This window comes from Tursiops truncatus, chromosome 8 (assembly GCF_011762595.2).
Source record: "Tursiops truncatus isolate mTurTru1 chromosome 8, mTurTru1.mat.Y, whole genome shotgun sequence".
Classification (NCBI taxonomy): Eukaryota; Metazoa; Chordata; class Mammalia; order Artiodactyla; family Delphinidae; genus Tursiops; species Tursiops truncatus.
The window spans coordinates 82377550-82391248 of NC_047041.1; the positions used below are offsets into that span (position 1 = coordinate 82377550).

At 41.9% G+C, this 13699-nt stretch overlaps 1 long non-coding RNA gene across 2 annotated transcripts in view; it reads right to left on the bottom strand.

Annotated features, from left to right (window-relative positions):
• The window catches only part of LOC109552247 (uncharacterized), a 185480-nt gene that overhangs the window by 14949 nt on the left and 156832 nt on the right, over window positions 1-13699 (bottom strand). The window lies entirely within an intron of this gene.

Below are 13699 nucleotides of genomic sequence, written 5' to 3' on the forward strand. Positions count from 1 at the left end.
AGGGAGCAGAAAACACTTAAACACGTGGAGAACAGTTTAGAATACCAAATACACCAGCAACAACTCTCTGAGGGCTTTCCATCTAGAGAAAGCAAAGTTGGAGAAGACAGAGGATGGAAGATAAGGAGTTTTTTCTTTTTCTTTAATTCACCACAGTGTGATTTTGGAAGCTGAAAGGACTTGGAGCTTCTGCTGCAGAAAGAGGCTACCAGAGAATGCAGGTACCCAGCTCAGAGGGTTCCCAGTCAGTCCACGCACTTGGGTGGCTTTAAGGCTTTTTGGTCACTTGTTTCTTCATGATTTTTAAATAATTTTTATTACATAATTAATGCATGCACATTGTAGAAAAAGTAGAAAATATAGATAAACAAAAATAAAAAATTTTAAACTTCCCTTTATTCCATAACTCAGAGATAACCAAAATTAACATTTTGGTATACATCTTTTCAAACTGTTTTTCAGAAAAGGAGATTTTTGTTTTGTTCTGAATAAAATAGATGATACTGCAATTTGCTTGCTTCAATCAATTATATATTATGAATTTGTTTCTATGTCAATAAATATATTTTTAATGACTGTCAAATATACCCTTGTATGGATGTAACGACATTTATTGAATCAACACCAAGGCAATTTAAAAACTTTTTTGTTTTGAAACACTTTCAAACTTACAGAAAAGTTTGCAAGAACAGTACATAGGACTCCTCATGTCTTTTATACAGAGTCATCCATTCTTAACATTTTGCCACATGTGCTTTACCATTAATGTTTATTACTTCTGAACTATCTGAGAGTAGGCTGTACATATCATGCCACTTTGCCCTCAATATTTCAGTGTGTGTTTCCTAAAAACAAGGATAGTCTCGTCCATAACCACAGGACAGTTATCAAATTCAGGAAATTTAACAATGGTCTTAGCAATCTACAGTTTATATTCCAACTTTACCAGTTGTTCTAATAAGGTGCTTTACTTAATAAAAGAAGAAACTTCTTTTTCCTGGTGCAGGATCTAAGTCAGGATCATGTATTACACTTAGCTGTCATAGCTTTTCAGTCACCTTTCAATCTGGAACAGTCCGTCAGTCTGTCTTTATCTTTTATGACACTGATATTTTTCTGATGAATACAGGCCAGTTATTGTATATCAAGACCCTTAATTTGGGTCTGTCGATGACTCCTCACGGTTGGATTGATGTTGTGCATTTTTTCTAGAATGCTGCATAAATGCTTTTCAGGCAATCACATCCAGAGGCACAAGATGTCCATTTGTCCTTATTGGTGATGTTAATTTTGATCACTTCATTAAAGTATTTATTGCCTAGTTTTTCTATTATATAGTTTACCCCTTTGTCTACTTTTTAAATTGTGGTAAAATACACACAGCACAAAATTTACCATTTTAGCCATTTTTAAAAGTGTACAGTTCAGTGGCAGTAAGTACATTCATATTCTTGTGCATCTGCCCTATAGTGTGTATTTTTCCTTTGTGGTATGTGGGCCCCTCACTGTTGTGGCCTCTCCCGTTGCGGAGCACAGACTCCGGACGCGCAGGCTCAGCGGCCATGGCCCACGGGCCCAGCCGCTCCGAGGCATGTGGGATCTTCCCGGACCGGGGCACGAACCCATGTCCCCTGCATCGGCAGGCAGACTCTCAACCACTGCGCCACCAGGGAAGCCCCTATTTTTCCTTTTAACAAGTAATTTGTGGAGAGACACTAAGATGATCTTAGTCTCATCTTCAGATACTGTCCTTAATAACCTTTCCTCCCACCTCCTACTTCTCGATCTAGGACTTGCTGATGACTCGTGCTAAGACAAAAGATTAAGGCCTTACAGCAACTCCAGCCCTTTCCCCTTTGCCTGCCCCTCATTCCAGAGAAAAAGGTACAAAGTGTTCATAGTCACTGGCTCTGGATCTGGATAGGGAAATGCTGACCTGGATGATTTCCAAGAGCCATTTCTGCATTGAACTGCTATAATTCTTTACAAAAATAGTCATCCCTTTCTTAGTATCATGTTTAGTTCTTCAAACAACTCTTGGTTCTGCTCTGGGCCAGGCTCTATGCTGGATGTCAAGAAATAAAAATGGATAAAACAACAGTGCCCTTTTTTTGTTTGTTTGTTTTGCGGTACGCAGGCCTCTCACTGTTGTGGCCTCTCCCGTTGCGGAGCACAGGCTCCGGACACGCAGGCTCAGCAGCCATGGCTCACGGGCGCAGCCGCTCCGCGGCTTGTGGGATCTTCCCGGACCAGGGCACAAACCCGTGTCCCCTGCATCGGCAGGCGGACTCTCAACCACTGCACCACCAGGGAAGCCCAACAGTTCCATTTGTTGAACTGCTTAAATTTAGATGTGGGAGACACAAATGGTACTTACAATGCAATGTGGAAAAGCAACGTGACACTCTGGGCATGGAGGCGGCCCAGAGTACAGTGGAAATGCAGGGAAGGAGCACATCTCACAGCCAGAGTCAAGAGTCATGGAGGTGAACAATGGCAAGGATGTATGTGTACATGTGTGCGTGCGTGTGTGTGTGTGTGCGCATGTGCGCAAGTGGGCAGACTAGAGGGGAGGCAGGGCCAGAGCATGGAGGGCTTGACCTAAAGCTTGGACTTGATCCTGCAGATGAGACAGTGTCAGCAGAAGATAACATGACTGACAAGGTTTGATGGATCAGCCGGGAGGCAGCAGAGAGGCTGGGTCTGAGGGCAGCAAGCCTGGAAGCAGCAGATCAGTTGGTAGGATCACTGCAATGAGCCTGATGAGAAAGGAAGAGTCTGGCCTGACCAGGACAGTGGGAGTCGGAGTTGTGAGGAGATAACAGATTCGAGAAATACCTAAGAGGTGTCTGAGTGTGATGATGATGATGAAGGAGGGATTCAGGTTGACTTCCATGTTTTCAACTTTCCAGAGAAGGAAAAATTATGAACAATATTACTTATCTCAAGTTGATCTCTTTAACAATCCTGTCAGAGAGATAGGGCCAATCACTATTATTCCCATTGTACAGATTAGTAAACTGAGATACAGAAAGTCAAAGTGACACAACTATGCAAGGATACAGCAGAGATACCAAGCTCATCCTAGCGCACGTACTAATGGATGATATAAAGTTATTAATAATGCTGGAAGTAGAGAACCATATGCAAAAGATGAACTTGGATCCATACCTCATATCCATATCATATCCATATCCATACATCATATACAAAAATTAACTAAAAACGAATTATAAATCAAAACTTAAGAGTTAAAACTTAAAAAGCATAACAGAAGAAAACATAGGAGAAAATCTTACTGGTTTGCAGTTTAGCAGATTTTCTTAAATAGGACACAAAAAGTATAAGCTATCAAGAAAAAAAATCAATAAACTGTACTTCACCAAAATTAATACCTTTTGCACTTGAAAACCCACTATTACAAAAATGAAAAGGCAAGCAACAGACTGGGAGAAAATATTAGACAAACCTATCCAAAAAAGGACTTGGATCTAGAATATATAAAGTACACTTACAAGTCAATAATAAGACACACAACAAAATTTTAAAATGTGCAAAATATCTGAATAGATACTTCACCAAAGAAGACATATGAGTGGCATAAGAATAAGAAAAGATGTGCAATATCATTAGTCATTAGGGAAATGATAATTAAGACCACAATGAGATACCCATTGCACACCACCTTGAATGGCTAAAATGAAAAAGATGGACTATATCAAGTGTTGACAGTAATATGGAGGATGGATTGGAGTTCTCATACACTGCTGATGGGAACGGAAAATGGTATAGCTGCTTGGAAAAATACTTTGCCAGTTTCCTGATGAAAAGGCAAAAATACACCTACCATATGACATAGCCACTCCATTCTTAGGTAATTACCCAAAAGAAATAAAAGCATGTCTACACAAAGGCCCATACATGAATATTCACAGCAGTTTTATTTGCAATAGCTGGAAACAGACCAAATGTTGGTCCACAAGTCCACAAAGTGTGGTACATTCATACTACAGAATACTACTCATCAATAAAAAGAAATGAATACACAACAACATGGATGAAGCTCGAAGTAATTATGCTGAGTGAAAGAAGTCAGACCAAAACAAAAGTACATACTGTATGATTCCACTTACATACATTTCCAGAAAATGCAAACCAATCCAGTGAAAGAAAGTAGGTAAATGGTTACCTAGGGATGGGGGGTGGGGAGCATTGGGAGGAGGGATTGCAAAGGGAGCGCCAGGGAACTTTGGGTGATGTTCCTTTTCTTGATTGAGGTGATGATTTCACAAGTGTGCAAATATGCCAAAACTCTTCAAATTGTGCACTTTAAATATGTGCAGCTTATTTTATGTCAGTTATACCTCAGTAAAGCTGTTTGAAAAAAATCACATAATGGAGAGAAATATGCCAATATCTTAGCAATAGCAAATATACTAATATCTAAATAAAATCAGTCTCTGATTATGCGATGATGGGCTTATTAACAATGATCCTTTTCAGAATTTTCCAAATTGTCCAAAATGAGCAGGTTATACTACTTAAATCAAAAAAGCTACTTTCGGGACTTCCCTGGTGGCACAGTGGTTAAGAATCCACCTGCCGGGCTTTCCTGGTGGCGCAGTGGTTGAGAGTCTGCCTGCTAATGCAGGGGACATGGGTTTGAGCCCTGGTCTGGGATAACCCCACATGCCGCGGAGCAACTAGGCCTGTGAGCCACAACTACTGAGCCTGTGCTCTGGAGCCTGCGAGCCACAACTACTGAGCCTGTGCGTCTGGAGCCTGTGCTCCGCAACAAGAGAGGCCGCAACAGTGAGAGGCCTGTGCACTGTGATGAAGAGTGGCCCCCACTTGCCGCAACTAGAGATAGCCCTCGCACAGAAACGAAGACCCAACACAGCCAAAAGTAAAAATAAATAAATTTTTTTAAAAAAAGAATCCACCTGCCAATGCAGGGGACACAGGTTCAATCCCTGAACTAGGAAGATCCCACATTCCGCGGAGCAACTAAGCCCATGTGCCATAACTACTGAGCCTGCACTCTAGAGCCCGCGAGCCACAACTACCGAGCCCGCATGCCACAACTACTGAAGCCCGCGTGCCTAGAGCCCATGTTCCGCAACAAGAGAAGCCACCACAATGAGGAGCCTGCGCACCGCAATGGAGAGTAGACCTCGCTCGTTGCAACTAGACAAAGCCCGCGCACAGCAACGAAGACCCAACACAGCCAAAAACTTTTTTTTTTAAAAAGGCTAGGGCTTCCCTGGTGGCACAGTGGTTGAGAGTCCGCCTGCCGATGCAGGGGACACAGGTTCGTGCCCCGGTCCGGGAGGATCCTGCATGCTGCGGAGTGGCTGGGTCCGTGAGCCATGGCCGCTGAGCCTGCGCGTCCGGAGCCTGTGCTCCACAACGGGAAAGGCCACAACAGTGAGAGGCCCGCGTACCGCAAAAAAAAAAAAAATGTTAAAAAAGGCTACTTTTGCAGAAAAAGTAAAAGTTAGGTGTACAGAGAAATTTGGAGAAAACAGTCTGTACTTATGAACTTTAAGACTATTGGGTAAAATAAAATCAAAGACAAAAGGTCCTCTATTCTTTCAGAAGCTATGGTAGGCCAGAGGGGACCATGAGAAGGTTTATATGTTCCACAAGAATAAAAATATCTAAATCTAAAGCCGCCTATGGAAAAGTACCATATTAACAAAATGGATCATTTAGCTGGACTGTCCAGCTCAAATGTCTTTCAAATACATCAGGAGAAGGAAGATGCAGGGAACCAGGAAAAGGAAGAGAGAATGCCAGACAGCAAGGAAAGGTGAATTTTTACATGATGTCATGATCCATCATTTCTTGAGTTCACTCAGGAGTATAAGGATTAAGGAACAATCCAACATAATTAGCAAGTAACCTGAATTGTATATCCTTAAAAAGAATACATACTGAAAAGGACAAGTTAGGCCATGGAAAATGCTATTCCACATCTGACCAAATATGGTCAAGAATCATTAATCTGGGTTTCCACTCTTGGAAATGTTTGCTAAATCTGTCTGTACTGGGCTAAGGATTCACTCTGAATTTTTATTAATAGTGAAAATAATAATTTTAGAGGCTTTCAGGGAACATATCTAACCTACTTAGATGATAAATAATTTTGTAAAGCCCTCAGTGCATTAATTATTTGAATATCAAGGACTGAGGCTTATCAAGTAATTTTTTATGTTCATTTATTCAACAGAAGTCACTGTCAGCAACTGTGCTAGGTCTTAGGTTATAAAGAAACAAAAACAACCCATGCACTCTTAGAGCTCTTAATCTAGGGACTAGGAAATCTGCAAACAGTTGCGATACAAAGCGTCCATGGCTTGGGAGAGTTAAAAAGTTAGAGAAGCTTACAGAGAGGAGGTAACAGTTGAGGAGGGTTTTGAAGGCTATGTAGGAGTTCTCTGCTTAGGAAAAGAGGGACTTCCTTGGCAGAGGATAGCATAAGACAGAGAGGCATGAGAAAGCCGGATTGTTTGGTAAATGGTGAGAGCGTCAGTGAGGATTAAGAACAGGATTCACCTGGAGGGGAGAGGCCCTGAGGATGGAGGCCCTTTACCCCATCTAGAGGAAATGAGGAGGTGTGTTGGTTACAACTCTTTCATTTTAGCAGAAATGAATTTGTTAAAGAGAGAGAGAGCATGAAAGCAATGTTCCTCTCTCTGTCTTTAGAGCCCTCTAGGACTTCCTTCCTAGAAAGGGGCTGGACTTGGGAACTGGAAAGTTAGAATACTCTCCTCTACCTTTTGTCTTTTTTTTTCTCTCCACATCCATTTTATATTAGCCAGGACTGTTTTGGTCATAAGTGACAAAAATAACCCAAAGAGTTCAAGCCAAAAAGCGAATTTATTTACTCTGTAAAGTGAGAAGTCTAGGCACATGCTACAACATAGATGAATCTTTTTTTTTAAGCTTTTATCCCCTTCACCCATTTCTCCTACCCCCCACCTCCTGCCTCTGGCAACCGCCAATCTGTTCACTGTATCTACGAGCTTGGGAGCTTGGGCTTTCTGTTGTTGTTTGTTTGCATTCCACATATAGGAGAAATAGTATGGTATTTGTATTTCTCTGTCTGACACATTTAACTTAGCATAATGCCCTCGAGATCCATCCATGGTGTCGCAAATGGCAAGATTTCCTTCTTCTTTTTTTTTTTTTTTGCGGTACACAGGGCTCTCACTGTTGTGGCCTCTCCCGTTGAGGAGCACAGGCTCCGGATGCACAGGCTCAGCGGCCATGGCTCATGGGCACAGCCGCTCCGCTGCATGTGGGATCTTCCTGGACCGGGGCACGAACCTGTGTCCCCTGTATCGGCAGGCGGACTCTCAACCACTGCGCCACCAGGGAAGCCCTTCCTTCATTTTTATGGCTGAATTTTATATATATATATATATATATATATATATATATATCACAGCTTCTTTATTCATCCATTGATGGATACTTAGGTTGTTTCCATATCTTGGCTACTGTAAATAGTGCTGCAATGAACATGGGGGTGCACATATCTTTTCGAGTCAGTGTTTTTGTTTTCAGATAAATACCTGGAAGTGGAATTGTTGGGTCATGTGGTAGTTCTATTTTTAATTTTTTGAGGAACCTCCACACTGTTTTCCACAGTGGCTGCACCAATTCACCTTCCCACCAACAATGCACAAGGGTTCCCTTTTCTCCATTTCCTCACCAACACTTGTTATTTCTTATCTTTTTCATAATGGCTGTTCTAAAAGGCATGAGGTGATACCTCATTGTGGTTTTGATTTGCATTTCCCTGATAATAATGTTGAACACCTTTTCATGTACCTGTTGGCCATCTGTATATCTTCTTTGGAAAAATGTGTATTGAGATCTTCTGTCCATTTTATAATCAGATTGTTTGTGGTTTGTTTTTTTTCTATTGAGTTGTATGAGTTCTTTATATATCTTGGATATTAACCCCTTATCAGATATATGATTTGCAAATACTTTCTCCCATTCAGTAGGTTGATTTTTTATTTTGTTCATGGCTTCCTTTGCTGTGCAGAAGCTTTTCACTTTGATGTAGTCCCACTTGTTTATTTTTGCTTTTGTTGCTTTTACTCTTGATGGCAGGTTTTAAAAAATCATCACAAAGACCTATGTCAAGGAGCTTACCACTTACGCTTTTTTATTTTTAAATTTTTAGCTGTGTTGGGTCTTTGTTGCTGCACGAGGGTTTTCTCTAGTTGTGGTGAGTGGCGGCTACTCTTCGTTGTGGTGCGCAGGCATCTCATTGTGGTGGCTTCTCTTGTTGGGGAGCATGGGCTCTAGGTGCACAAGCTTCTGTAGTTGTGGCACGTGGGCTCTAGAGTGCAGGCTCAGTAGTTGTGGCACACGGGCTTAGTTGCTCCGCAGCATGTGGGATCTTCCCCGACCAGGGCTCAAACCCGTGTCCCCTGCATTGGCAGGCAGATTCTTAACCACTGTGCCACCAGGGAAGTCCCACCACTTATGTTTTCTTTTAGGAGTTTTATGGTTTCAGGTCTTATATTCAAGTTTTATTTTGAGTTGATTTTTTTGTTTGGTGTAAGATAGTTGTCCAGCTTCATCCTTTCAAATGTGGCTGTCCAATTTTCCTTACATCATTTATTGAAGAGACTGTCCTTTCCCCATTGTATATTCTTGGCTCCTCTGTCATAAATTAATTGACCATATATGCGTGGGCTTATTTCTGGGCTCTGTTCTGTTCCATTGATCTATGTGTCTGTGTTTATGCCAGAATCATACTGTTTTGATTACTATAGCTTTATAATAGGGTTTGAAATAAAAAAGCATGATGCCTCTAGCATTGTTCTTCTTTCTCAAGACTGCTTTGGCTATTCGGAGTCTTCTGTGGTTCCATACAAACTTTAGTATTGTTTGTAATATTTCGGTGAAAAATGCCATTGGAATTTTGATAGGGATTGCATTGAATCTGTAGATTGCTTTTCTATTTCTATTTCTTCATGTTTCAGTCTTGGTAGGTTGTATGTTTCTCGAAATTTATCCATTTCTTCTAGGTTTTCTAATTTGTTGATGTATAACTGTTCGTTGTCGTCTCCTACATAGTAGTCCTTTGTACTTCTGTGGTATCAGTTGTAATAGCTCCTCTTTCATTTCTGATTTTATTTGAGTCCTCTTTTTTTAATGGTAAGTCTAGCTAAAGGTTTATTAATTTTGTTTATTCAAAGAACTAGCTCTTACTGGTTTGAAGACATTTTGCTATGTCAAATAAGCTACTCACAAATGAAAAATATTGTATGATTCCATTTACATGAGGTATATAGAATTGTCAAATTTATAGAGACAGAAAGTAGAATGGTGGTTTCCAGGGTCTGGGGGAAAGAAAAATGGGGAGTTATTTCTTAATAGCTTCAGTTTGGGAAGATAAAAAGTTCTGGAGATGTATGGTGGTGATGGCTGCACAACAATGTAAATACACTTAATGCCACAGGACTGTATACTTAAAAGTGGTTTAAATGGTAAATTTTATGTTATGTATATGTATTTTTTAAATAAATTTATTTATTTATGGCTGCATTGGGTCTTCGTTGCTGTGTGCAGGCTTTCTCTAGTTGCGGCGAGCATGGACTACTCTTCATTGCAGTGCATGGGCTTCTCATTGCAGTGGCTTCTCTTGTTGCGGAGCACGGGCTCTAGGCACGTGGGCTTCAGAAGTTGTGGCACGCAGGCTCAGTAGTTGTGGCGCATGAGCTTAGTTTCTCCGTGGCATGTGGGGTCTTCCCGGACCAGGGATCAAACCCGTGTCTCCTGCATTGGCAGGTGGATTCTTAACCACTGCGCCACCAGGGAAGTCCCTGTTATGTATATGTTAACAACTTTTTAGAAAGTGGGAAACCTAGGAGTAAATACAACTTCAGGAACTGCTAGATTCATGTATCAAGGGACATCATCGAAATTCTGGCATTCTCTATTTTGCTCCACTTTCTTCTGTGTCGTCTTCATTTTCAAGAAAGTTTAGTGGAGGTAAAGATGGTCACTCTTATCTTAAATTATCTATAGAGCTAAGGACCACAGTCAAAAGGGAGCCTCTTGCCTGACAGTTGCAGCTGAACTTCAGGGGATGACTGATTGGCCTGGTGGTGTGTCATAGAACCATTCCTGAACCAATCACTGTAGCCAGGGAGTACAGTACTCTGACTGGCCAAGCCTGGGTCATGTGTCCAACCTTGAATCAATCACTGTAGCCAGGGAGTAGAGTACTATGATTGGCCAAGCCTGGGTCATGTGTCCAAACTTGAATCAATCACTGTAGCCTGGGAAGCAAGAGTCCTCTGGCAAAAGCCAGTTCCTCTTGAACCACATGGACTGAGAGTGAAAGAAAGGTGATTTCCCAAGCAGATACCGGGTAGTCAAAACATGTCCATCACAACTTCTTCCTTCCTTCTCTGCAGAGCAGTTTTCTGTCTTTTCAATCAGTATGGCAAGAGAAATATTGCCACCCTCAGCTCAAGTTACACCTTCCTTATTCAAGAACTTTTAGCTCCAATTCAAAATCCCTGGGAGCATCTGACTAATGCAATTTGTCTAATTAACTGTTTCGATGGGAATGGAAATAGTCTTAGGGATAATATGGCTGCTACAGGCCCATTTCTGTGAGTATAGGGGTAAATTACAAGTATCAATAGGCACAAGACAGATACCTCAAGATGTGTCTTTCACAACAAATAACAGACAATTTTTACAGGAATCTGATGTGAACAGATTGTATGAAAACAGTTCTGGCAGCTAAACGTAGGATGGATTGCAGCAGAATTTGACTGCAGGAGGACTAATCATAGGGCTATTGCAAAAAGATGACTTTGAAATTTCTAGCTTGGGAGAATGAAAATATGGTGATGTCATCCACCATGAATGAGACTATAAAAGGAATGTCTGGTTTGGGGTGGGCTGAGAAGAATAAGGTGATGAGTTTAGCTTCGGAAGTGTTTCCTTCAAGATGCCTGTGGAACACCCAGGTGGAGAAGCTCAGTAGACAATGGGAGATAGAGTTCTGGAGCTGAAGAACGAGGGTGTATGTAGTTGGGGATAGAAATTTGGGAATTACTGGTATAACGCTGGGTGCTAAAGTCATGAAAGATATGAGATTGCACGTGGAGACCACTGAGTAATAAGAAGAGAAGGCAGCAGAGGACAAAACCTGCATTTAAGGGACTGTGGCAAACGCCCTCATTGCCCTGCCCATATGTGCTCAGCGCTCACTGTTTCCAAATGTGCCAGGGGCATCCCACTGAAACTCTCCTCCTGGGGGCTTTCTCCCAGGTTGAGGTTGGTGCAGGCTGGAAATGCATCTTTTGCCAGAGTAGCTGCATTGGACTGGAGTGGATTAAAGGAACAGCTGCCTGAAGACCCCTCCCACTTCTCTCCTTTGCTTCTCAGGCTCTGGGACTGCGTCTGACACTTGCTCCTCAGGGAGAATTCTCTTTCAAGGGGCCTGCTCTCTTCCTTTGCTACTAAAACAAAGTAATAAATATTCAAAACTCAACATGCTTAATTATTTTACTACATTTCACTATCATGTGTGCCCTTGAGGTTATTTACCTCTACAGTCTCTGTAGAGCGAGAATGCTATATAGTGGGATGCTGCACATCTCTTCCCAGTTCTGTCTTCAGTAAAGTTAAGTTAGTACTTGAATTTATTGGCCATGGTGGGAGTATTTACACCACAGAAATCAGCAAACACTACAAATTTATTGTTTTGATTTATTCATTAATTTATCGTTTTATTGATTATCAAGACAGGGAAGGTAGGTCAGCAAACATTTTCTGTGAAGGGCTGGGTGGTAGATCTTTCAGGCTTTGTGGGCCTCTTGGTCCCTGTTACAACCACTCAACTCCACTCTTGCATCATGGAAGTAACCATGGACAATACCTAAATCAAGGTGCATGGCAGTGTTCCTATAAACTTGATTTACAAAAATAGGTAGCAAGCCAGATTTAGCCCAAGGGCCATGATTTGTTGATCCCTGGGCTAGACTGAAGACTTGAGACCATGTTAATAATACAGATTAAATTTTAAAGTGCATCATGTCTGTAGTGTGAGTCATGCAAAAATTGAAGAAATCTTCTTCCAGTATTCAAAAACTCATTTCCTTTAGCTCACAACATACTTCTTACTCGTTAACATGAACAAAAATATCAGCCAACATTCATGTCAGAACTATATTTGTCAAGGCAACTAAAGGTTAGCTAAGAATAGAAGAATCTAGTCAAAGATCAATGAAAGCATTCTGTGAGAACCAGCTGGCTCTATGGAATTTATAATAAAGAGGATTGTATATTTTACTACAATTTGTACTTGTGTGCCAAGAATCCTTTTTATCAGTAAAACGTATAATGAACTTACGTATGTACATATATGGTGGTTGTTAAAAACATTTACCAGCACATGACTCAAAAGGCATCCAGTCCTGATGCAAAACAGTAGATGTAAATAGATCCAGGAGGAGGGAGCTGTTGCCAAATATCACAAACCAACTATATATGAACCTCTTCTCAGGCCTGCCTGGGAACCCTAGCACACCTCCATGTTATAGATGAGAAAACTCAGGTTTGTCCAGAGTCACATCACTAGTGACTGACAGCACTGAAATCCAGACATAAGTCTATTTGACTCCACGGCCTATCCCTGGAGACTGCCTCATTAGACACCATGTATCTGGTTCAGAAGAACATGGAAGTTGTAAGTGAGCTCTGTTTGGAAATGGCCTAGTGGAGGCGTGGAGAAATTCCACATGAGTCAATACCCAGGTGAAGGCCAGGCAGGCTTATGGAAAAGGAAGGGGTGGCTATGATGGGGCCACAGGCATAGGTGCAGATTTTAAACGTGGCAGACAGCAAACATTTGGACACAGAGATGGGGATGAATGACTTCCTATGTCAGGGCTGCAACAGTAAGCACATTTCCTCTCATCAATGGTGGTTTGTACTGATGAAGAAATTGTGAGTGCAAGCATCTGTAATCCCATTAAATCGTTTTGTGATAGGAAATGGAGCATGCTTTCTAAGTGGTATGCAGTCAGAGATTAATGGGCGGTGCTGGGCCATGGCTGGGAGTAGTGCAGCACGTGGGCTGTAAGGTGCACTGCACTTGTGCTGATGCAGCAGCTGGGGAAGTAAGGAAGTAAGAGAGTGAAAGTGGGCCTCAGAGTTCTGCCTACTTTCTGACAGAGCATGAGCAAGAGAAAACAGAACAGCACCGTGACAGCATCTTTTGGGGCAGCACCTCCCATGGCCGAATGGCTCTGGCTGGGAGAGGTCATCACTGGGACTTTAACCATGCTGCACCCAAGCACCTGACTAGGGGACACTGAGTCCCCGTTTTCCTCAAGGTTCTTCCAGCGACAAGTGATAAAAAGTGCGCTCAAAGGCTTAAACAGAAAAGGAGAATGTATTGGCTCGTGTAACTGGGAGGTTTAAGAGTGGCCTCAGGACACTAAGGACTGGAGCAACAGTCTCAGAAATTAGTTCTGTCATGCTTCCTCTCTGACTCTGCTTCTCTTTGCTCCTGTAGACACTTCCTCCTGCAGCAGGTAGAAGGCATGACTGAGACAACTCAAGGCTACATCATCCCAGATTAACACTCACCCAAAAGGAAGAGAGCTCCAGCCTGCCAACAGCTCATTGGTCTACCTTCGGCCATGTG